The 25,433-nt window shown below is 42.6% G+C and overlaps 2 long non-coding RNA genes across 4 annotated transcripts in view; one reads left to right on the top strand and one right to left on the bottom strand.

Moving 5' to 3' along the window:
• The window catches only part of LOC144135346 (uncharacterized), a 193,802-nt gene that overhangs the window by 160,886 nt on the left and 7,483 nt on the right, over positions 1–25,433 (bottom strand). The gene's annotated exons all lie outside the window — the stretch shown is intronic.
• On the top strand, positions 4,663–9,564 carry LOC144133086 (uncharacterized). 3 transcript variants are annotated; one of them, XR_013314981.1, is made up of 4 exons: positions 4,663–4,764; positions 7,332–7,364; positions 8,044–8,079; positions 9,393–9,564. It is a non-coding gene; the product is annotated as an uncharacterized LOC144133086 (long non-coding RNA). The 3 variants fall into 3 exon arrangements; XR_013314980.1 differs by lacking the exon at positions 7,332–7,364 and having other exon boundaries at positions 4,726–4,764; positions 9,396–9,564; XR_013314979.1 differs by lacking the exon at positions 7,332–7,364 and having other exon boundaries at positions 4,726–4,764.

Here is a 25,433-nt window from a genome sequence, read left to right as displayed (position 1 = left end):
CGTTTTTTTCTTTTATTCATGTACACTGTCGCACTGTCGCAGGCTTGATTTCGGCTGTAAACCCAGTTCGAACCCGACCGCGGCGGCCGCGTTTCGATGGGGGAGAAACGCAAAAGGCGCAGCTATGCTGTGTGATGTCAGTGCACGTTAAACAATACGAGGTGGTTGAAAGTATTCCGGAGCCCTCCACTGCTGCCCCTCTCTCTCTCTTTTCTTCTTTCACTTCTTCGTTTATCCATTTCCTTACGGCGCTTTTGAGGTGTCCACCAAGATGTGGGGCAGTTACAGCGCCATTCCCTTTTATCAAAAACGGCTAACTTTTTCGGCAGTAATAAAAAACCCTACCATAGCGTTAGTATTAAGCTATTTGAACCATTTTAATAAATAATTTGTTACTTATGTATCACTAATGTTCCTTATGTATTAGCCCGCTGCTGCAGTAAAAAAAATTGGCTGTGGTTAAGCTCTGGTTAACCCTAGTTGAATTGCGAAAGCTTTGATTCCTCGGCACGTCGTCTACGGAGCGTCTCATTCCGACGCTCTGGAGAACTCAAACCAGTATCTTTCGCAGTTGAAGAGTCACTCCGGGACGTGGCACGACTTCTTCTTCTAGCCGCATTTTCGTTACGACTCTTCTCGAGTCGTGCGACGCGTTCTCCTGGCGTCTCTTGAGCGCATTGTCTCTTACTCGCTTCGTTCTGTCGTTGTTGCGTCTCTTTCGCGCTCTCCATAACGACTACAAAACACTGACTGCTGCTGCTGCTGTTGCTGATAGGAAGAAAGAAAAGGAAAGTGCACGGCCTGCCTACTGGCCCAAGCCGAGACACGCTCGCTGCCGCGTGCTGAAAGTATTAGAGTTAAAGGATAGTAGCTCAAAGATAGAAAGAAAAGGCGCGTGCTAATATGCCCCGGGCCGATCCCGGAGGCAGTGCAATACCGGGCCGACCGATACCAGATGCTTCAAGCCAAGCACTGCGCCATATTCCAAAATCAAGTTTAACATCTTGGGTCTAAGGAACCGCAGCAGATATTAAATCAGATATCAAATATCAGGTATCAGGTACAATACACTGCGGCGAAGCGCATATATGTATAAATATATATATATATATACCTCCGCGCGGCGACACCTCCTCTCCCTCTACCCCGTCAGAGCACATCTGGTGGAGCGAGCTGCGACGGCAGCGGCGTCGACGGCGGCGCCACCTGTTGGAGCACGGCTTGCGGCGTTGCTAGGCAACGGCGGCTCAAGGTCGTTCGTCGGCCACGGCATACGGCATACGGCTGAAGTGCGCGACGAGCCGAAATGGCTCGCTGGCTGGCGTAGTGTTGCTTTCGCAACAAAAACTGCATGGTGGCTGTGGCTGGGTGAAACGAAATAGCTACTACCTAATTCTACCTAATCCTACTAATACCTAATCGAGAACTACTCTCGTCCTTCCGATCCATAAAAACGCAGCCGCCGCCGTCGGGTTCGAACCCGGGTACTCTGGATCAGTAGCTGAGCGCCCTAACCTCTGAGCCACCGCGGCGGGTAATAAGATGTTGTGCAATTTAACAAAAATGCTTTGTTGTGTTAGAAGAGCTGCTTTTTCGGCACACCACTGCTAGTTGTGCAGCGCATCAGAATAAAGCTTATACGTTCTTACTAGCAGGCTGGTTAGCTAGTACTAAATCATCTTTTTAAGAGAAGAAGCGGAGATAAAATTACAATTTTCACCGTAAAAACGTGTTTTTAAAGTTGTCTTGTGTTCGATTCTTGCTGTAACAAATAACCAAGTCCAACTTTCTTGGAAAAAAATTTTGAAAACTGCAAAATTGTAAGACATCGTTGTGTAAATATTGAAGGTAATGGTCCATCGTTTGGTTATGTAGCACAATGTTTCTTTGAAAGTGTTTCCATCGATCACATCGAACAGTTAAGGCTGCCGTAGAAAACCAATGGGGAACGCTTTTGATGCTTGTAAGAACGTTAATAGAAAAAAACCTAGACTGCCATCGGGTGATGTGCAGGTAGTGGATTGTTATCGTGAAATCTTACGTTATATGAAAAAAATGCGCTCATATACGGTTACCCGCTCAAGAATGCTTTTGTCCAGAATTGCTGGTTGTGACTAGATCTCATTAAGTTTGGTTGTTTCCTACGCCGTTGAAAAAAAAAAAATTTTTTTTAGAATGTGGTGCGCCTTCGTCGTCTAAACCATATTTGAACGTTTTCTTTGAACACTAAGCCGCAGAGCGGCAAGAAACTCAATGTGAAGTTAATGTCGACATCAGAAAGTTTGTTTTTATCGCTTTCAAACAATGAAAGACCTATTGAGAGTACGCCAGACCGCTAAAGAGAAACATCACACATAATGGGCTCTATAATGAAGGCGGGTAATTTTCATTGGATTGTATTTATTCATCGATTTAAAGATGTTGCACAAGGCTGGAGATATTTCGCACGCCATATGTATCTCATAAGTTTTGTTGGCAACGTTGAATCAACAAATGCAGGCATCGAATAAGCGAAAATAATCACAAACGGAGCTGATTATAGTGCACAGCAGCAGCCAGTAGCAAAAAAATAAAGTAAATGACAGCTCATGGAGCATTAGTTGCCTCAGCAGGGATCATAACGGTTTTTGAAGGGCTCAACCATGGAAATGTGTACCAATGAGGTACAGATTGAGTTCCGAAAATGTTCGGCTCAAAGCAGAAAGATTTTTTTGGGCACATTACAAGTGATGATTAAAGTTTTATTTAAGCCGTGCTTAGTTTGATGTGAATTACTCGTGAGCACATGGAAAGTTTTAAAATATAAAACGCCGCTGTAAAATTTAACAGGTATTTATTTAACAAATAGTGAACTTTCGCGGATTGTGGGCAATTATGGGTTGCTCCTTGTTACCCTAAAATCCATTTTTTTTTTCACCAATATCCTGCAGCGCTTTCTTGAAAACGTTAGATACGTTATTCAAAGTTGTAATATTGAAAAATTTATGAGGCGTTTACCAGTGTCGAACTGCTAATTTCAGCCACACATGGACAGATGCGAAAGACGATTTCAGCAGCAAAGTTTAGTACCTGTGGATACAGGCGCAGGATTTATGCTATCCTTTTGCACAACCATCGCATTAGCCCCTTGGGTAAGCTTTAGCTAATAACGCATGATGTCGCGAGTGATAGAAATAAGTTCACACCAATAAATACTTGCATTCTTACAAATCAGAACAATACATTGCAGAGTGGCGTCACTTCGTCCATATCGATTAGCGTTACGGCTTCCAACTGGTGTATTTCCGGAACCACACCAGCGCTACATAAACGGAAAACATTTCCTTAGCAGGTCTCGTTAAATAGCTAAATGTTCTCGCGACCAATCTGCTACACTGTATGAGATGCGGGCCAGGGGATGATTTATTTAGTGGGTGATCAGTGGTAAGACCAGATATCTTAATAGCTGGTGTAGGCATCGATTCGTCCGCACTAGGTAAGCAGCTGCTTTTGAATTCCAGCGTTAATAGACTAGAGCAGGAATTACATCAACGAAGGCGAGTGAGATAAAAGTTTCGACTGCTCCGTTGTATTGCAGGATACCAGGGAGGACAAGATCCAGGTAAGTACTGACAACCCCATTCTCTGTATTGTTATAAAAGCATCGTAGAACACAATGGTTTCCAGTGAGTGGTAGAAGAATCTTTAAAATTTCTCACGTTCAAAAATAAGACGGAATTTTCAAAGAAAGGATGTGAGCATGATGGGCTGCTTCGGTACAAGGAAATAACATAGTTTGGGGTAGGCTTGCAGCGTGAATTATGCCGCGATTAACTTATACGAGCCAAGACAATGTTATGAACGGCGCTCTTGTATACTTGCCTGAATATTAGATACTAAAGCTGCCATAGTATTTTTCCTTCGGTTCACATTTATACATGACACGAACAGGCTCTGCGTTAACTGCTGCCGCCCTTTCCACATCATTTTGAGCCGTTTGGGAAAACCTGGTGCAGAATTGATTGCTGCGTTTCGTGCGCTATATTTTGTGCTATTTTTTTATTTCCTAAATTCCTCAATTTACAAAGGACTGCTGTATATTAAAATCTCCTTTATTTTATTTACTTTTTGTGGAAATTTTCTTTTTTGTTCCTCGTTGTTTTGCTCCTACTGTACATTGATTTGTCTATTGCTTAATAAACTATATCATCCGCTCAGTGTTATCTACATCATGTGTTTTTTGGTGATATTTCTTACTAGAATAATGTTCCCGTTTGCTATTAGGTATTCGGTTTAAAGGGAAATAAGTAAATAAATAGAAAAACATATTGCATAGAAAATTTAAAAACCCTTAATTATGATTTTGGCTCTCCTGAATCTAAAGTCAGTAATTTATATCTTGGAAACGCACACTTTTCGTTAACTATTTGCGGTGAAAACACTCACCTGCGGCGGATGGCTGCAAGTAGGTCCTGCAAGTAGGGTTAGTATTTGTTGGGTGGCGCGTGTTTTGCAAGAAACGCAGGGTTGAAATTTAGAAAATGACCACATTCTAACTGCTTGGTTTGCTATTCAATGTAGGCCGGATTTATTAAAGCAGTAAGACTTGATTTCGGGATATAAAGTGTAAGTATCGAATTTCGGGAATCAATTTACGCAGTGTTTTTCCTTATTCCACGACGATACTAGCGTTGAATTTCCTTTGGCGAAGACGAGTAAAGTAAAACCTCCTCATTTCTCTGAATTTCGCAGGAAACCAGGATGCCGGATCCCTTGTGTCAGCACGTGAGTGCTTACCATCCTTTAAAAAAATCGCTTTTTTTTTATAGCATTGTCAGGTAGCGTTACGGTGGGATATGTTCCATTGAATGATACAATAGTTTGCGAAACTTTTGCACTTTCTTAATAAGAGCTGATTTATAACAACCACGTGGCGCCACCATGACGGCTTTACTTCCACGCAGGGGTAGTTTCGACACATTTGCAGCATTATGCCATAATTCAGCAACACTTCGCTAGGAGAGTGCTATGAACGCCTGTCCAGCATTCTTGTACAAAAATTTTGAATATTGGAAAAATTGTGAGGTATTGTTACAAAAATATTAAAGATGATGGTCCATTCTTGCGATGTGCATTAAAACGTTTTTTCTTAGTTTTTTCACAGCTAGCTGGGAGCAGTTAAAGCGTCCATCCCTGTCGTTTGGTGTCTCTCGCTCATTTCTGTTTCGCGCAGGGAAGTTAGCATGAGCGTTTAAGACAGCAATAGAAAACCAATAGGGGACGCTTTTGACGATATCAAAAACATTATTAGCAAAAAAATGGAAACCTGCTGATGGGAGATCTGCGGATATACTGATTTTCGTAGTGAAATATCGGAATATTTAAAAACTGCGTTCATAAACTATTTACCGTTCGAAATGCTTTTCTCCGGACTTGTTGCACATGTGTGCCTGTCCATTGCTGTTTTGTTCTGCTTTCTATCAACTTAACACCGCAGCGGTGGCCAAGTGGTTGAGCATCCGCCTCGTATTCGGGAGGTGCGGGGTTCGATCCCCAGCGCCGCCGGGTACCCACCGGTGATACAATGGGTACAAGCTTTCCCCTGGTTGGGTGCTCGGCTTATTTAGGGTGAAATGCTTGGGAAATGGGTCTCTGACTCCGCCTTGAGAAAAAGAAAAAATACCTTGTGACATGGCGCTCTTTGGCCATAGCTGCCCTTGCGCCATAAAAATCCATAATCATCATCTATCAACTTAACAGAAAGACGGAACGCCGGAAAAGTGCATTTTTAATTTATTTTTCCCTGTTTAATGCAAGAGATGTTAGAGCGCATACAGTATCATACTCTTGACATATTCTTTGCACTGAACAAGTCTGTGATTAAGAGTTTTGTCGATTGTGCGCTGCCAAAGACGTTGCGAAGGATGAGCGCAAGAACATCAGAAGGCGTGCTAATCATCGCGGTTCGCAGGGCTCCTTATCTAAGCGCGAAGTTCAAAAAGAGATGCTTACATTAGCTCTGCTCGGGCAGAATGTCCCAGTACTGATTTACACGGCACCTGCCTCGCCGCTCCTGTCACTTACCTCACACTGCCTAAAGCCCCTTTGGCGCAGCTTGGCCAACACGTCTGATCCGCCGAATCCGCCTACCACGCCTTCACCGGACGGGCGCTAACTTAAAGTGGGAAGTAAATTAATGGTTGCCGCATCATTTATGCATAATTTGCATAATGTGCCACGTGACCGTTTATTGTTTTGTTTTCCTGTTCATTGCATATTAGTCTGTCGTACCTCCCATCTGTGTGCCGTAAACGTGCCCTGCACAGTTATTGCGCAGCTACCTTATAAATAGGTATGATGTGACAATGTAATAGGCAAAATATGTGCTTCAATGCAATCAGGGTGGTGCGCTACGATGCTTCTTTATGGCCGCATCGTAAGAGTCCAGCTTATGTCAGCTCTGGACTAACACAGACACCTGGACTTGACCACCCCAGCACCCCCATGTCAGCACTGCACACCAACATTCACATGGGAGACACCATCACTCACTGTGCGACGAACACAAACACAGGGCATTTAGCAGTCCCGTGGCACGACATCAAAAAGCCTTGATCTCAAGTATCATTGCTGACAGAGCGGACAATGAGCTCGGCTGATTAGCAACTATCAGGACAGCGGCAGTGCAGCGGGCAGCTGCGTTGCATGAGCTGTGGTGTAAGAGGCGAGTATAACAAAACCCGGGTGCGCTGAAAGCCACTTCCCAGTTTTGTTATCTGGCCATAGTTGACATGAACTGGCCTTTTTACCTCTAAGGCTGATGACACATCGCCACGGCCGCGTTCTCGCGTGGATTTTTGCGGTTCTTTTGCGTACCTTTCTTGAGTCCAAAATCAACAACAATTCAAATATTCTCACTGGGCAATATCAGATGAATGAAACTAGTGTCTTCGTTATTCTAAACGAAAATAAACCGTCTAGCTCTTTATTTCCAACACCGTTTCTGTTCACTACAGCTGTGGCGCTGAAAGTAGCCCATCGAAATTTGCTGGGATTAGACACTGCCACCTCCGAGCGCGGAGATCGCTGCGCAGTGGAGTCCCTTGGGGGTGTTGAGCAAGCGCCCCTAGCGGTATCACACGGCGTTATAGCCTCACTACAGTATGTCATTCACGGTGACCGGATATGACAGAACGGTAAAAGTAGTTTCGGAATGAGAAGCATAGGCATGGAATTTCTATGCACCAGTTTACGCAGCAGTCTCTGTCTTCTGCGACATGGCACTAGAGCAGAATTTTCTTCAGAAAATTCCAGCAAAACGATCATCTCCATCTGTTTCGTTAAATTTACAGGTTCAGCGCTGGGTCGTCACCCCCGCGCCATGAGTGAGTACTAACCATGAATTAAGAATTACGTTTTATTATTGAATCATAATGGTGGAATGCAGATCTACGCTCTGTGTAAGAAAGGCAAAAGAGGCGTCAGAAATACCCTTACGTTAAAAAATAAAAATGCAGTTTTGAAAGAGAAGGGCGCAGCAATGACGGTTTTTCTTCAGTGCAATTTTACTTTGCGCAGGCTTACAGGAAATATTGTGACTTGTTTTATGGCACAGCATAGCGATAGCGTTCGGAGTGGCCCTGTTGTGCATTTGGGGGGATAACAAGTACTAAACGTCATCTTTTATCGTTTGTTTCGTGCACTTTACCTTTATTTACGGGAAATGTGCTCTGTAAGGAAAATCACCTTTTTGTATCTCATCTCATTATTTTATTTAAAATATTGTCATTTTTTTATTATTACAATCAGGATTTATTCGACCATTCTTTCCGCTTGTTAGCACCAGCCAGCTGAAAATCGCGTCCGTCAACGAAATGGGAAAAAAGTCTCTTCATATCTGCTCCCTAATCGTTCGCTAGGACCGCAGTACTGAAAAGTACCTGGCCAATACCGCTATGATTTCAGGCTCTGTCCTCCATTGGGTGGGGACAAGGTGGTATAACCCTAACGGGGACCATAATTCAGCGAGTGAGTAAGGGAAATTTTCCTTCTTCATTTTTACAGGACGAGGATAAATGGTTACCGATTAAGACGGTGCAGGTAAGTGAAGACAATGTTTCTTCAGAATTAAGTATTATTGCATCAAAAACGCATGATTTGATGCTGTGCTCTGCATTCATTTTGCAGAAAGCTTTTAAAGGATAGAAATAAATATAATGTTTGGAAAATAAATGTAACCATCTAGGGCGTTTTTTTTTTATTGCAGTAGTAGTTTCCGTAGGATGCAGCGTAGTTTTTTAGCGTGATTCACACCCATTCAACACGCACGCGTAATGAAAGGCGCCTTTCTCAATGACGATACAAAGTTAAGCAGCAAAAATTGCCTAATCTCGCTGATTCTTCGCACTTTTCTGCTTATTGCGCAAAATGTAGTGGTAAGAAGAATATGCTTCATTTTAAATAAAACACAAGTCGCTTTAGTCAATTTATTGCAATAAAATGCCTTAAAATCGTGCTCCCTCCTTAAATCCCGGAAGGTTAAACCTTCGTGGACTTCAGCTGGCTTGCGGAACTGCCCAAAAAACAGCGCGTCACAAATGAAATGCACCTCTTGCTATTGACCATGTCTCGTTTTAACGCGTCGTTATTCCAAAAATTTAGAGCCTTAAAGTTGCTCGGATTATGTTATTTTGAATTCCCAGCTTTTAGGCGGCTTCAAATCATTGCCCGGGAAAATAAGCGATATATTCATATTTCGAAAAATTATGATACACCGCAAGAAGTGAAAGAGAAAGCATTTCGCTGCTAGCAAGCGACTCCAACAATTTTTTGCTTCACGTTAACATTTTTCTGCACAGATTTTGAAACTTTCTACGCGCTTTTTGGTAATTGAAGCTCTAGTACATGTAAAGCTGTCCCTTATTACAAGGACGCCGCTTTAGGATGTTGTTGTGCCTTGCAGTTTTTTGTCCGTAACGTTGTGCCCAACTAACTGGCTCAGAATTTCCGAAGCCTATTTCTTCTATTTTTCTGTTTGAGTTTTTTTTTCGCGGCGACTACAATAAGCCATAGAGTAATAAATTTTCATTTTTGTCGCAGTACATTATTTCATACGTCGCTTTTCTATACCTGTGGAATTTTGTGGACCACAGTTTTCATCCTTGGATTCCAGGCAGAATTCGCATTTTACAATAGTTTCTATTCTGAAGCAAACATCTAGTAGCTTAGTAGTGTAGTAGAAATGAAGCATTGAAATTGAGGCACAGTGCGCACAACATGACAAACTGTTGCGTTGTTGGCAATGTCAAACAGACATTGATAAGACGGCAAAAGCTTGCACAACATTTTAGCCGCCACGAAGCAACTGTTACAGCAGACAGCAATATGGCAATAAACTTTCTTACATTTTTCAGCAGGGTCCATCAACTACAGGTGGCGGTAAAAATCGAAGTCCAGGAAGGATGTTCAGTATCCGAATGGTCACTTTGGACTCATGGGACCTTAACTTCTGCACTGAATACTTATCAAGACTTTCAACTCATGAGAGAGGCAAATGAGTAAAATAAAGGGACTTAAATTTCCTCACTTCCTCGTGTTGGTTGATTCTGACAATACAAGTTATACGCTATGCGAAGACTACGCAGTATTCTGTGACATCGGAACGATCTTGGTAGTACTTTGAACCTTTGCAGATTAGTAGAGATCCCGTAAGAACTGAGTTTGGTCGACAGACGAATCTATCCAAAGGGCGAAATATTCGATAAGTATTGAAACTCTAATGAGGCAAAATTCGCCAAACATTACTGATGTCACAGGACAACAGAATAAATAACAGGAAAGATATGTTTTTTTAACTGCAGTACTTTTATCGCGGTCTTTAGTTGTTGGTCCCGAAAAATGAGATTTTAAGAATGCGGTATATATATTATAGGTAATATTGCGCTTCTGGCTCAAAGCAAGCGGCAGTTTCCTGAAAGGGGTAACTTCGGAATAGAAGCGCAACTACACGAATAATAATTAATAATTGATTTTTGGGGAAAGGAAATGGCGCAGTATGTCTCATATATTGCTGGACACCTGAACCGCGCCGCAAGGGAAGGGATAAAGGAGGGAGTGAAAGAAGAAAGGAAGAGAGAGGTGCCGTAGTGGAGGGCTCCGGAATAATTTCGACCACCTGGGGATCTTTAACGTGCACCGACATCGCACAGCACACGGGCGGCTTAGCGTTTTGCCTCCATAAAAACGCAGCCGCCGCGGTCGGGTTCGAACCCGGGATCTCCGGATATCAGTAGTCGAGCGCCCTAACCACTGAGCCACCGCGGCGGGGCGCAACTACACGACTGATTATTCAAACGATGGTACAGTGGGGCCAGTACCACCCTCGACGCTATACTGCTCAACGTTTCCGAAGAACACAAACACGACATCGCCGCCTGCCTACAGTGCGCGGAAAAACACGACGCCTGGCCTGCTTGCACATTGAAGACCGACATCGCACAGACGCCCGGCGCTACAACCTACGCCGGCGCCATGCGAATGCAAGCCGGATGACCGCGCATGTGTATTGACGCCCATTTCCCGCTGCGGCTGAGTGCAAAGCTTTTGCCCTGCTACTTGGGCCCGAACAAGATCATTCGTGGACGTCGAGAGCTTTACTACGAAGTAGACTCCGACAGAGCGACAGCGTCTCAGCAGCGCCTCGCACGCCCAGAAGTTGTACACGTTCTTCGCCTACGGCCTCATTATGCACGCTAATGGACTGCGTTTACGTCCTCACTGATTTTTTTTTTTGCATTCCCTATGTTTAATTACGGCAAATTTTCTTTTCATTGCAAAGAATTCGTTCGACGCTTCTTTGTGAGCAATGGCCCGAAGTTTTCTAATAATATTTGCTCATGTCCATGCTGCCGGCACGCGACTTTATCGGTGTTTGTGCAGCTAGATACGACCATAATTATCTCGAATGGTCGCATTCACGCAAAGCCGCTAAAACCGAGGCTGTTGGGGTTAATATGCCATCCGTATCTCGAAACTTCCTTGTCAGCTTTAAATTGAGCGTGGTCGAAAGCGGCGGGGATTGTTTGACGACCGCCGAGCACACTTGTTGCTATTGCCGCTGCCTAGTCATTCAGTTTTCTGAGAGCGCAATCAGCCCTAATAAAGTTTCCTTTACAAGCCCTTTTCGCTATTTTCCTGCTTTCCGGTCTGCAGTCACCGCTACGCGACAATGTGTCAGCTTAGGAACGACTATTGTGCTAATACCGAGAGTTACCTGCACTACTAAAGAAATAAAAAATGCGGGCGGCTAGGAGAGATTTTCAAACCCCATTCATTAAATCACAACCTGAGCGAAGTTTTAGAAAACGCAGTTTGGACTGTCAAGAGTGTGGCAGCTTTTCTATCAAAGGAGCTGAATGACAACTGTCTTGACTGTCTGGGTTACAGTAGCGTTGGAAAATTCTGTTAAATAAAATTAAACAGTGACTGACAGCGGGCTGTTTTTTTTTTTTGGCTTTCAGTCCTGTGCACATTTGAGTGCATGCTGTTGAGCGAGTCGGTCGTCATAACTTAAGCAAGGGTACTGAGCAAGAAGCACGGAGGAGAAGACGACTAGGATGGACGCATTTTTTGGGGCGTATTTTGCGTATATCATTGTGGTAAAGCCACCTTCAAGGAAAAAAATTAGAATGACGTCCTCATTACGCCGTATCAGGTCTGTAATGCACTAAACTATAATAATAAACAAAGCAAAAATCCCTCATTCAGACTTAGTCTCTCACGCTGTATTTATTCAGGGACTTTTGTTCACAATTCTCGCACACTAGCTATTACATTTTATTTCGAACTGCGACAATAAAACCGAAAGTAACCTTGTATTGCGTGTTTTAAGCATGCAGAAAACTGATATCTTTAAATCACCCTAACGTGCCCAATATTCCATAAAAATTTTTTAGGATGCTATATCTCCCACAGCGGTTATATGAAGCCGCAGGTCTTTAATGCTAATTAATATTTATAAAGTGTACAATGTTAGCATAAGGTATCCAAAATAACGAATATATTTTTTTACAGTCCTCCATACTTCTTGCTACTTTGAGCTTTGTTTAAGTTTGTGCAATATATTTTCTAACTCGGAAACACATACGTCGGTAATTTTGCAATACGTGTAGACAAGCTTACGTGAACCTTAGAATAAAGCATTCGCGGCCATAATTGATGTCTTTTTTTTCGTGATAGAGGTCTCCAAAACAAAAGACAAACCTTCTGTACGCCAAGGATGGTGAATATCAAAATAAAAAGCAATCTCTAGAAATTCAGAAGGTCGTCTGTCGAAGTACCCTATTTCTGCCATTTACGTTGTTCATTTGAAGTCGCTACGGAAAAAGACGGAGACGAAGTAACCAGATAAGAAATACAACTTTAACGTCCGACGCCAGTAATCGAAATGATATAAGGCATTGTTTTATGTTACCGCAACCAAACATTTCGTATGTGGCGATTATTTAACAGGAGAGTAACATCACCAGTCGTAGTTTAAAGGCCAAATAGAACAAGAAGTCAAAAACAAAAGAAAAAGAGAATGAAAGGCGTCAGGAGCGTAAAGGCGATACGCGCAAGGCTAAATAAGACTTGAAGGAGAGAAAACCTCGAAAAGCGAATGAATGAGACTGACGAGAAGAGGTAAAGTATGTCAAAAGGTGCCGGGCAAAAACAAAAAAGACTTTAAATAAAAATGCAAGAAAGCGAGAAAGAAGTCCTAAGTTTAACATGCTTCACTGTGATCGAATCATGCTCTAAATATTGTCGACAATGGATAGAAACCACACTGAGGACGCGGTAAATAAAACGCAGGTCAGATAAAAATAAGAGGACAAGAAAACAGTAAAGATGACGGGGAGACAGGCAAAAACATGAAAACATGAACAAACACAAAAATAACAAAAGAGAAAAGGAGGGATAGAGAACCAGTAAGCGTGAAAGATGAGAACATGTTACGAACGGTGAAGGGCAGAGGTTATAAGCTCGAACTTTGAGAAGAGCTATAACTGTGATTGCGAAGTGACACATTCTATAAGGCGATTTCCTAAGTTGAAAGCATGATTCATTGACTACGAGCTCACACATTTGTTCCTTACTCAGCGCTATAGGGAAAGCCTCAGCTACCACCTTTCCTTCCTAATTATAGTTCTGGAAGGGAAATGACTGATCTAGGCCGAAGTAGAAGTAAGATTTGTGGTATTGGAGCCTATTCTCCAAATGTAACTTGAGTTGCTGGTGAGAAAGAATTTTTGCTCATGCCCTTTAACTGAAGTATTGGCAAAGAGATGTGATCGCACTCAGTGGCAGATATTCTATCGGTGTAAAGAGTCCAGGCAATTTCATATAAAAGTATTATATAACTTGCAGAATATAATTTAGAAAAAATCAAACATACATGGTACCTTATTTTCGGCAATCGTTCGCATTGTTTAAGTACAAGTCAGCTATTCAACCACCGGATTTAGCGAAAAGACCTCTATACGTCACTAGGGGAGTCAGCCACCGCGTCATCGAAAATTATTTCCCTTGAGAATTTTTTAATTGACAAAAATACCGCATATATGCGGGTAAGCACCACATTTTTTCTTTCGAAATGTCCCCGGGGTGCGCGCCTTACGTGAAAGCAGCATTTTTAAGTTCATTTTTCAATCTGAGAAAACTACTTATTTGGCAATTACAGTTTGACGCTACATCTACTACCTAGTTCCGAATATCTCTAGGGTTCTTTATCAATGTCGCTGCTGCTTGAGCCGTCATCGTCAACACCCGCATAAATGTAGTCATCTTCCTTTTCATTAACTACGTTCGAAATGCCTATAACTTCAATGTTTTCGCAACAATGCCTCGACGCAGAACGCCACGAATTCAAAATCCACAAACACACCAGCTGGCGCCAGTTCGTGGTTGGCGGTTCCCATCTATTCGTTGTAGAGGCGTCTCAACTGTGCTCTAAAAGGTGAACTGATGTAAATATATATCATGCGGCTGTAGCAGGCTCCTCATACCGACAGGGATGGCTGTCAGCTGTGGGTGTGCTTCGGCAAGACGAGGCTTGACGCGGTCAGGGAGGTGGGCGCGTCTGCCGCCCAGAACCATCAAGGCCTTCCGTCCGAGGAAGCCTCTCCTACTGGCTGACCCACACAGGTTTCACCCGGTCTACGCGCAGCTCGTCAATCATCCGGCCGCTTTTTATGTAGTTTGGCGTATGCGACAACTCTAAATCGAAAGCTCCATCGTACGCGGTCAGGCGTGTACTCCCCATCGGAGTCTGTGATCTGTGGCAGATTGGCAAAACGGGCGGCTCAAGATGCGGCACGAATGCAAATGATATTACTCAGCTGCATAGCGGGGCATGCTGAATAATGTATGTCAACCTCATGGGACGATAATTTGGCTAATACAATATTGTAAGGTACTTTTGCGAAAATATTGAAGTTGATGTTCCTTCCTTCCAATGCGTATAAAATCTTTTTTTTTAAATTTTTCCATCACTCGCAAAAAACGTTAAGACTTCCATAGAAAACAAATGGGGAAGGATTTGAATGAGACGCAATAACGCAGCAATAACTCTACGTACAAATGTTAGCTCAAAATAAGAAACATTCACAAGAAAGGTGGACAAGACAACGCGCTACTGACGGCTGATTCCTTTATTGAAAAAAAAAGCACGAAATATATAGGCACACTGTTACATCACCTATGAGCTGCAGCAAACTGGACTGTAACAGGTTCGAATCTGTCTCTTCCTTGCAAGGACTGTGAACTAAACTCCTGCAGGGCCATTTTTTTAGAAAACCGTTGTATTAGGTAGAGGCCGTGATCGAGTGTCCCGTGAAAAAAAAAAGAAGCTTTTCTGATCAGGAAAAAGGATCTCAGTGCCGTTAGCGATACATCGATCTTCGTGTACCAAACTAATTAAGGCTTTTTAAAATAATTTTCCTGAGTACGAGCACGTGTGCAGGTGCTTTTTTCGCGATTTAATCTGATGCGTTCAGTGGACAAATCCTTTTTAGAAGGGCTTTCTTGTCTCATGTGCTTTTTCTGTATTTTTACGTTTTTAATGCATTTTCGTTTTGTCATCACCCTGTCAATCATGCTCCTTCGGCCCTATACACCACGTGGCTTGCCTTTTATTGTTCTTCCACCGCTTTTTTTTTTGTTTCTAGCTACGTCGTGTTTTTTGCGAGTGTGTCTTTATTCGCGATTGTGTCTTTTTCGCTTTTATGACCCTTTACACCATTCTGACGTTTGCCGCAGCTGATAGCTGATGTGACGGTGTGCCTATATATTTGGTGTTTTTTCAATAAAGGAATCAGTTGTCAGTAGCGCGTTGTCTTGTCCACTTTTCTTGTGAATGTGTCATGATTTGCACTAACGTTTTTACAACAACAAGCAACAAGCAACAAGTGTTACTTGCGTACGTAGCAATAAAATTAGTAGCAAACAAATGCGAGCTTGTGCACGGGAGATCTGCGGATATATTGATTGGGGTAATAAAATCTTACAATATATTTAAAAAATGCGTTCATAACGTCTTTCCCGTAGAAAAATGCTTTTGCCCAGTATTGCTGGTTTTAATTATTATGGTAGAAGCATGGCAGCTGTCGTGATCTGGCAGCTCCTTGGCGAACGCGTGAAGCAGTGTGGATTAGTTGATTTCAACCGATATTTCTTCTTTCTTTAGATTATTGGCTCTCAATTTGGTGGGAGCGACACTTATACAGATATAGTCCTTACCCGCATATGCAGGTAATAACAAATTTCTCATTCATAGCCGTCCTGCGGTTGCAAAAACGTGTGAGGAACATTGAAAGCCTTCTGCGCGACCTTTTCTGTAGGCGCCGTATTGAGTAATGCACATAGACTTATCCCTGCTTGTGGTGATGTAGCTGCTGCACACGGCCAATAATGATTGCTCGCGCTGTTTGATCGATCTTCATGATTACGATGCATAATATACATAATTAAAGCTCACTTCTCTAATAGCAGAGCAGAGTGAATGGGGCCGGTGCCTAACGCCTGCGCAGCGAGCTATAATCAAGGTTAAGGCTAAGTTATTGTAGCTTAGTAGGTTTTGTAGACGTTAGATATGAGACGGCAGTTTTTCGACTTCAGTACAACGTGTTAAAACACAAACATGCCTTCTCTCCTTACCTAATTTCTTTGATCCGTCTTTTCGTTTGAAATAAAACCGATCTTATTTACAACTCAGGCAACAACAGACGATCCTGCGTCGAGAGCAGGCGGGATCGCTTTCGCATCTCGTACTGATGAACCCCATGTATCCTACGGAACACGATAGGCTCTCTCCTTTTTGCAAACGAGAAAAGGGCACCCGGCCGCACGTCTCGGCAAAGTGCACAGAACTCAAGACCCCCCCCCCCTTCTCCCCTTCCCGCCAACACCCCCAATCACCAACCCCTTGAGCGATGGGATACCTTGTTATCCAGCCCCGCCTCACCCATTCAGCTCGCACTGACGGGCAGGGGCCAGGAGGGAACCACCCCGTCTGGTGCTTGCGTGCACCACCAATTTATTTCGGGCTTAATAAATGTTGATTAATCATCATTACAACTCAGGAACAATAGAATGCTAAATATTCCCCCAGAGCGTTTGCCATAAAGCGTGAGATGCCAGAAACGAATTATTCTCCTGCCTAAGGTCATAGTCTCATTCAGCAACGCCATTGCAGCTTGGTTTCGTCAGTGATGGATGAAAATTACGAAATGAATTTTATAGCATGACCTACAACGCGATAAAACAAATCGTACACATAAAATAAAAGCGTTCAAAATATTGAATAATTTTTCCTTATATTTGAATATTATAATCATTCGTATGAATTATACTAAGCGGGGTATTAGCAAATCCCGAATATGTCTTTCCCACTTGCAATTGAGGAAACAATTCTTATTGCCGACATCGGCGGTTAGTTTTGTTTTCTTGCACTTGTCATATCGAAGCGTTGTTCTTTTAAAAACGCCAGTCATAGTCTGTACATAAAAAGCACCGCTACTTTTATATCTAGCTACATCCCAAAATATTCCAAAAAATCACGGCAAACTCATCGGCCAAACCACGTTGTGTTCCATGTGACTGCACTCCAGTGTCCGTTCGATGCAGAAATAATATTTGTGGAAAAAATCTGTGCCAAAGGCGATGTCTTCACAGAATCTTTACCTGAGCGCAACAATGAAGAATTTGTTGTGGGGAACCGAACCGATTATGCACGCATAGGATTCAACTCTGAATTAATTTTTCTCTTTTAGAATTGAGACGACGTTGAAGCAATTGCTGCGCACTATCAATGTCTTGTTTATACTAACGAAGCGCCTTTTTTGCAATTTTCTACCAAGCTTTTTTTTTTGGGGGGGGGGGGGGAGGGGGGGGGGGAGGTGTTGCCCGTTATTATCTAGAAGCGTTCAAATGCATCGCTAAAATTTCAGGAACGGTGTGATAGAGAAGCAATGACTAATTGTGGCGAACAGTGATACTTTGTATGCTGCAATGAAGCGTCAAAAAATGTAAATTGCTTAACTCGGTGACTAAGAAAACTCCACATAGTCAAAGAAGAAGCTAAATGTCTTGACAAGCATTGCACTACCCACATTATGGCCATGTTTGGAAGCCAGAACGTGTGATTGAGCTGAAAAGGGGATTTAGTTATAGTAATTGTGCGAACCTTCTTGTGCAATGCTCCTTAGAGGAAAAAAAGGAGCAAAGAGAGACGAGGAGTTATCCTCAAAAAACATGCTTTCGCATTCCTCCACGTAAGCAAACTTTACTGTCCTCAGAATTTTTGTCTCGAGAAGTGCTTTAGTTCCTTGAAGAAGGCAGATTATTGCGTCAAGGGGGACAGACTTCTCATAGCATTGCACCGTTAATCAATCAATGTTTTTCGGTTCTTCGAAGAGCGACAGAAGAGTTGCCAACCAGTACGCTTACTGCTAACCATTTACGAGCTCTTCATGAGAGTGCACATCCACGTAGCTAGTACACGGATACTGAGCTCGAAGTTCCTTAAAGACTTGTCAAAAGGCTTACAACATTACTGCACTAGCATACGCAGCAGTGCAGATGATCCTAACGTGTGCTTTTTCGGCGTGGCACACACCAGAGCACGAGAAGAAAATAAATAATCAGTCAGAAGATCAGAAATGGAGAGGAGAATCGGAAAACGCCTTTTAAAAGGATGGCGTAGAAGAAAAAAGCATGGTCTCTGAGCCAGAAGCCATTACTACTAAACGTCCATTGTTAGCGCTCAACCAAAGTTGGTACTAGGTCTTAGCGAGCTTTTATGCTACGTTAGACTTTCATTAATACATCGGCTTGTCATCATTGCAAGTACTGTGGCAAAGAAGAGCAGAGAATTTGTGAGGCAAAGCTCCAAGACACTCAGATATTATGTAGAAGTAAAGATAAGACTGCCCGTGAACTGCTAGAAGCCCACCGCAATAGAAAAAGCGGGAGTTCCTGTTTTAGCACCCCATCGCTGGTCATTCATAAGAATGAAAGTATATTTTTAGATAAGTTTAGAAGAGTCGAATCACTTTTGTTCCCTCCCGTGTAGTATCCTTTCCCTCGCATATGTTATTTTCCCTCTTGTTTGTTATATTGCTTTTTTCTCCGTTTACACCAAGCCTTCATCTTGGCTATAAATAAGCCGTTCTTGAATTCAATAAACAGTTGCAAGTAGCGTCTGTCTCGTGCCTTTTCTTTTCCTGTGTGCTGTGTTTTTGTGCCCTTTATCTACTCACGGTCTTCCATGCTTTATTCTGTTCAGCGTGACCACCAATTGGCGCGAGGACAGAGTGTGCAGAGAAAGAGAGGGAAAGGCAGGGAGGTTAACTAGGCAGCACCCGTTATGCTACCCTACACGTGGGAAGCGGAACGGAGGGAGAGATAGAAAAGGGAGAGAACAAAAGGATATGATCACTTTTCCATGTGTCCGTTTGCCGTTACTTGCAGGGTATACAGGGCACACACTGACAGTTCACAACCTCGCACTCAGTCCCGAGTCCTTCAATAACTTTAAACGTGCCTTCAAAGCTGTCCTCTGCGATGAAGGCTTACTCCAAGGACCAAGAATCTTGGCTTCAGTAAGGGGCCGAGGATCTAAGCGGCGGAGTGTTGCAGCCAGGAGTGCACGCTCAGGCTGAAACCGAGGGCAGTTACAAAAAACGTGTTCTATAGTTTCGTCGCACCCACAATTCTCGCACGCAGGAGAGTGCAGGTTTTACAAAGAGGACACAGGGTGCCCCCCATCGTGCCCCGCCGAAGGGAACGCGACGACGAAAGAATATCTATCCCGCAGCTGTCAAAGGATTCACTGCGGGAGGCGGTAAACCTCGGTTAAGGGCGTGATCATCCCGTCGGTGAACTAGTGAATGGTATTTTATAACCGTCTCGCCATTTCAATTGTTCCTCGAGTCAGCGTGCTAGTCTAGTGGTTGCTTTTAGCGAACGCGGCACTTTCTCAGAGTTTTTGTGAAATTTCCCTCACTCAAGTAGCCTTTGCGAAACACCAATTAACGTCGGCATTTGACATTCCCTCCACTTGCTTTTATAGTTTTGAGTACTAACTGCAGGCGGCACGTGATATTTCTCAGTTCAAGTACTCTTGGATCTTTTAGCAGGTGTTTATACTAGTACTTCTACCGCTTCTTTCCTTTCTATTAGTCGCAACATTTTTCTTTGCAATGACTTTGTATAAGTGTGATTTTCGTGCGAATGCGCCTTGTCTCCCGTTCCTGAACGCCGCAATGTATAACTCGAAGTACATCTGTGAATTCACTACACGCGCGCCATCTGCCAGACCATCGCCGTACATTGCGTGCTGGGGTTTCAGTGGGCGGCGCATGGTGGCGCGGCGACTGCACGCCATGCACCAAGGAAATTCACCGGAAATGTACTTCGCTACTCCTTTCTTCTTTCACTCCCTCCTTTATCCCTTCCCTTACGGCGCGGTTCAGGTGTCCAATGATATATGAGACAGATACTGCGCCATTTCCTTTCCCTCAGAACCAATTATTATTATTATTATTATTACTGCTTAGTTGGGATATGTAATTTTTATGCTCATAATTAAGTTATTCATGCGCGCCTCAGTACATATCTCGAAGATACGTTTACGGCAGCCGATTGGCCTGCGCCGTAGCGTGGGCCCTGGGAGAAAATCTGCTTCTTAAACATTTTGTGCGAAAAGTGCTGCGTCACATTGCACTTTACCGCGAAGGGAACTTGGCTCACATACGCCAGAATGATGTTGAGTGCCGTCTGTTCTTTCTTACCTCGAGTGCTTGCTACGCGTGGTGCGACATACAGCTTAATTAACCCGTCTAATGTTTACGCTGATAAATTATTCATGCACGCCTTAGTACATACGCCTTAGTAAGGTACGTTTCCTAGACATCTGGACGCTACCTGGTTAAATCGGAACTGAAGCATGTTAGAGTAGGTTTACTTCCATGCAATAAATAAAAACAATTACAGTGGACTGTAATTGCTTTTCTTTATTGTATGAAATTAAAGGGCGCTTAACGTGCACCGACATCGCTCAGAACACGGGTGCCTTAGCGTTTTTCCTCCATAAAAACGCAGCCGCCGCGGTCGGGTTCGAACCCGGGTACTCCGGATCAGTAGTCGAGCGCCCTAATCACTCAGCCACCGCGGCGGGTGGTACCAAAATATCTAACCAAGATTTCCCCTCCGGCGAAATGTTACCGCCGCGACCGGGATGGAACCCGCGTCTTTCGGGTCGGCAGCCGAGCACCATAACCACTGAGCCACAGCAGCAGCAAATTCCGCCTTTCAATTTATGCTGGCAGACTGGTATCAACTAGTAAAGAACCAGCTGTGTTCCACAGGCTCTCCTGTGTGCCTCGTTTCTGTCTCCGTCTTTCACGCTGGTGCCAAGTGTATAAATGTATAAATATTCACTCGCCAACCCGCACAACTTTCTCGATTGCGCAGGATGCCTCGTAGGTATATTACATCTTTTAAAAAAACTGCGCAAAGGGACGAAGGCGATTAGATCGAGATTGGAAATGAGTAAGCACAAATCGCTTCCTTAATTTGCAGGCTGAAAACTTGTTACTAGAAAATTAGATAAATAATTTGAATTTGAATTTAAAAAATAAGAAAAAAAAGAGTCTGCATAGGATGCACAGACCACCACTGGTGCTTTATTTATTTTCCAATGACGGAGAAGCGTGCAGCTATAGGCTCTTCTGATGCGAAACTTCCGTTAGATTTAAGAGCAACTTCTTTTTGGGACACACTTTCCGAAGCGGTTTCTCCAAAGATTCTTTTTGCAGAAACACCTAAAAGAGAGGTCAGCCGTGCATAGCAGAGGCTTGGGTCCTCTTCTGATATATGCGCAGTTGTTTTCACCGCAGGTTGCCGAGCCTCGCACACATTTCTCGTATCCTCTGCAGCCAGAAAGTGCTAGAAATGACGCCAAAAATAATCAGTGTTGGAAAGGGTCGCAAGAATATAACAGTGCTCACAAAATACGCGAAGTGCACCCATTCCATGCAAAATGTTTAATCAGAGGTGTCTCTTCGAGGAATAATCACTATAGGCCACCATCGTTCTCGTATTATACATTTTCTGAATAGGTTCACTGACCAAGCTGTGTTATTCGCTGCAATGCATTTGATTGATATGAATGCAGTTTCGGGAATAATTCCGTGAGTGACTATTTCAGGCTTCCTAACGCGAACATGTGTTTAAAAAATGAATCAATGCTTATCATTACTAGAATCCGCATCGCAGTTATCAGAAGTACTTTCTTAACTGATTTGTCAGCATTTCTAAAAATGCGAACGCGTTTGGCAAAAGTACAGTTGACATAGAGGAACTTTAATATTCTTCTGCATAAAAATGTTTACATCTCTATTAGGTCAATTCCCCGCACATTCGAGAAGTTTTTGTTTTGTTACGTTAAAAACATTTTCGCTGATTTCGTCATGTAAAAGAAATTAGCCTCCTAAAAACGTGCTTGGAAATATATAATGTACTTTCTTTCTCAGAAAGTTGCGATGGGATCAGTTCACTCATATTTGAAGAAAAAAATGTCAGCCTCTTGTGTAAATGAAAGCGGAGCCTCAACATGACAAATTTTTTTAAAGATGTTGTGCACCTCCATATTAGGTTTTGTCACCCGATCTACAATCGAGAGAATTCAAGCGCGTACCCATATTAAAAAAAATACCCTTCATATAAGCGAAAAAACCAGTTTTGTTGCATCTATTAAAATATACCTGGAGATTTTCTTTTAAAGGCCGACTGAGCGACATCAAATTTCTGGCGCCTATGTTTAAAGGATCAAGGAAATAATTTTCTCGGTATTTTTATAATGTTATTTTTTTGCATCGCACTTGACACCAATTATCTCGCACCAATTCTCAAGATAATCGCCGCCACTGTATACCTCTATCTCTGCGGCGCTCACTTGCAAATGCTGACCAACTAACGATGAATGCGAACGCCAGATTGAAACGCTTCCGCGCTGCTCGTAAACACGCTGCGCCATTTCATTTGAAGCTAAAAAAAGGAGTTTAGTTTACATTTATTGTTTATTCTTTTTTTTTCGCGTCGCAACGATTCATAAACCGGTTGTGAAAACAGTGCAGTGAAGACGTTGTGTTGGGCCTCTATATATGCCACCATAGCCCGCGCGCGCGCTGAAATGCGGCAGGTCTTCTGAGCCAACAGCGTCCAGCAGCGGTTGACTCAATCGCCTACATAGGTAGCATTGATTCTGAGGATGCCACCTCGTTATCCAACTTTAATTAAGCGATCAAAAAATGCCTGGAGTACAAGCACGGATGACAGCGCCTTGGTTACTTTCTTATTTGGGTGAGTTTTGCTGGACTACGCAACCGTTTTGTAAAATGTTTTCACGTTCCCGATGCTATTTGTGGCATTTGTGGGGCTTCCGCAAAGTTTGTCTTCGATTTGGTACTGCAACGACACCGCGAAGGGTTCATCCAGCTGTTTCGCTCAATGGTGTGCCCAACTTTATGGAATACGGCCAAAAAACTAAATGAGCTGGTATTTTTATTATTTTAGATTTTTTTTCAGTTGTAAAGGCAGGCAATTGTCATTTCAAAAATTATTTAAAGTAATTTACTTTTTGAAACAGCCACAATTGCATTTTTTTCTTAAAGTGTTGCCTGAAAATTTTGCTTTCGCTTATAAAATTAGATAAAATATAGAACACTTTACCGAAGCTCATATTTTTGAAAATTCTTGTTCAATAGACTTTGGTTCGAGTGACTGCAATGAATTTTATACCTTATCTTCTTTGAAGCGGAATATGGTTTTAAATATAGAGCAATTTTTCCCAAGACAGAAAAAGAGTTAGCCCTTTGAGGCGGCTTTATTATTGCTGTTTAAAGCAAACATTTTTCGCCTAAAATAGGTGCAGACCTCACGAAAGTCATTTCCTTAGTTTCAAAAGGGATATCCCAATCGCGCTATTTCTTTTTACACGCATATAAAAAATTCCTTTCAAACTGTCAGCAAAGTTCGAAACTTAGTTAAAGAAACAACACTATTTATACAGTTGAGATTGTGCAATAATTTTCTGGACATCATCAGTCAAGCCCTTGCTGCTGCTTTGTCCCAAGAGATTCCGGCCGATGGTTTGGGGCGACGGGGGAGATGGACTTCTCTCCTTGCGTTCATTGACTGGTGCTTCATTTAAGTTGTTTCTCTCTCTCTCCCTCTGTCCACGATGCACATGACGATAATGTAGTAAGAAAACTACTGGTATTGTATTTGAAAAAAATACGTGCGCAAAAAAATTACGGGGTACTTGCTGCGCACTTACTGTTCTGAAAAATAGCAATGTCTATTCTACATTCTCTAGTTGGCATGAAATGCCCCCTATTTGCCATATCAAGGATGGCAAATTAGCCAGAGTTAAAGAAACCAGTGATAGCTACAGCACGCCTTTGGAAAAGGCAGTGTACACGATATTGAGAGAAATGCCTTCCTAATCTGCTGTTCGCACGGTACTCATCACAGCTTCACTGACGAGTACGGGATGGCAATGCCAGCAAACGACCAGTGCCTTGCTGATGAAACCCGGCTTGGAATCAGCAGTTCTGCAATCATCGTTGCTCAGCTGGGTCACTTGGGATGCCCAGCGCTGAACTTCTGCCGGCTGTTTCCGACAGAAGACGCCTGCCAGAGTGCCCCACAATTTGAGAACAGTGGGCAAGCTGATCGGACGCCATTTTATCTGCTAATTGCAGGTGCGTCTTTCAGGCCTAAACCTTATTGGTCAGCTTGCGGTGCACTGCAGCTAAAATTAGTTCGAGTTGTGATTTGAGTTTTGTGCTTTCACTTATCAATGTCACTAGTTGTATCAAAGAACACTAAAAAGCTTCTTGAAGACATGGCAAAGATATTTGATAGAAACAGCAATATCCTCCGGCAATAACACCATTCTACAAAGCGATTGAGTTTTCGCTGCAAAAGAAATAGGAACCAAGATAAGTTTCTAAAAAAACTAGGAGTTCTTTAAATGTGACAAGTTGTGGTCTTGTATCCTATTGCAGTAGGTCATCAGGAAGTCATAGAATCCCGTTTTCGAAAATTTCTTGACAATATGTTGTTCAAAACATTTTAAGTTCCCACATGTCCCTATTTTAGTCTCATAGCTTTCTTCGCACTTCGTCAAGCCTGAAATATTTCCAGTAAGCGATGTTTTCTTCAAGAATTCCGGTTAAAATGTTCGCCTCCGATGATAGCCCTAGATTTTCGTGAGCCCTAGATTTTTGTGGCTGGAATAATTATGCGCTATATAAATGTTTCTCTTCTGCGATGTAACATAGGTAGTTTGTTAAAAATATAAAAGTTTATTTTGCAGTAGAACTAGTTTTGTCACATTTTTACTGGTACGCAGTTCCCCAGAAAAGGATGCAGTAGCTAACAGAAAATGGATAAAAAGAAATAAACTAGCATTGTAACAAAAAAAGGCAAGATTTACTGGTTGCGAAAAAGGTGGCGAATATTTTGTGACAACTTAGAAATAATGTGAACCACGTGATCGTCCCAGGACATTTGGTAATTAAACACTACGCGTTGTGCTTTGACTTGAGCACTTTTTTCAGCAAAGAAAATCTGAAACATTCATGTTTTGTCAAAATGGTTTGCTTATTCTTGTCTGAAAAAATTAGCACGTTTGTCTGGCGCTGATGCTTCCAGAGAATTATTTGATAATTTATAACACAATACGGCTTTTTGAAATTAATGAATATGCCTTGGACTGCTCTGTTCAGTTTGATTTCTCCTACTAAATATTCGTTCTTCTCTAACACTTCGATTTATTTTCGAAGGTGCTTTAAAAATCTATATTGTGACTTTGTAAGTATATGGTGTCTAAACTGAAATTCTACAAA

This window comes from Amblyomma americanum, chromosome 5, assembly GCF_052857255.1.
Source record: "Amblyomma americanum isolate KBUSLIRL-KWMA chromosome 5, ASM5285725v1, whole genome shotgun sequence".
NCBI classification, from domain to species: domain Eukaryota; kingdom Metazoa; phylum Arthropoda; class Arachnida; order Ixodida; family Ixodidae; genus Amblyomma; species Amblyomma americanum.
This window is presented reverse-complemented; position numbering and strand designations above follow the sequence as displayed.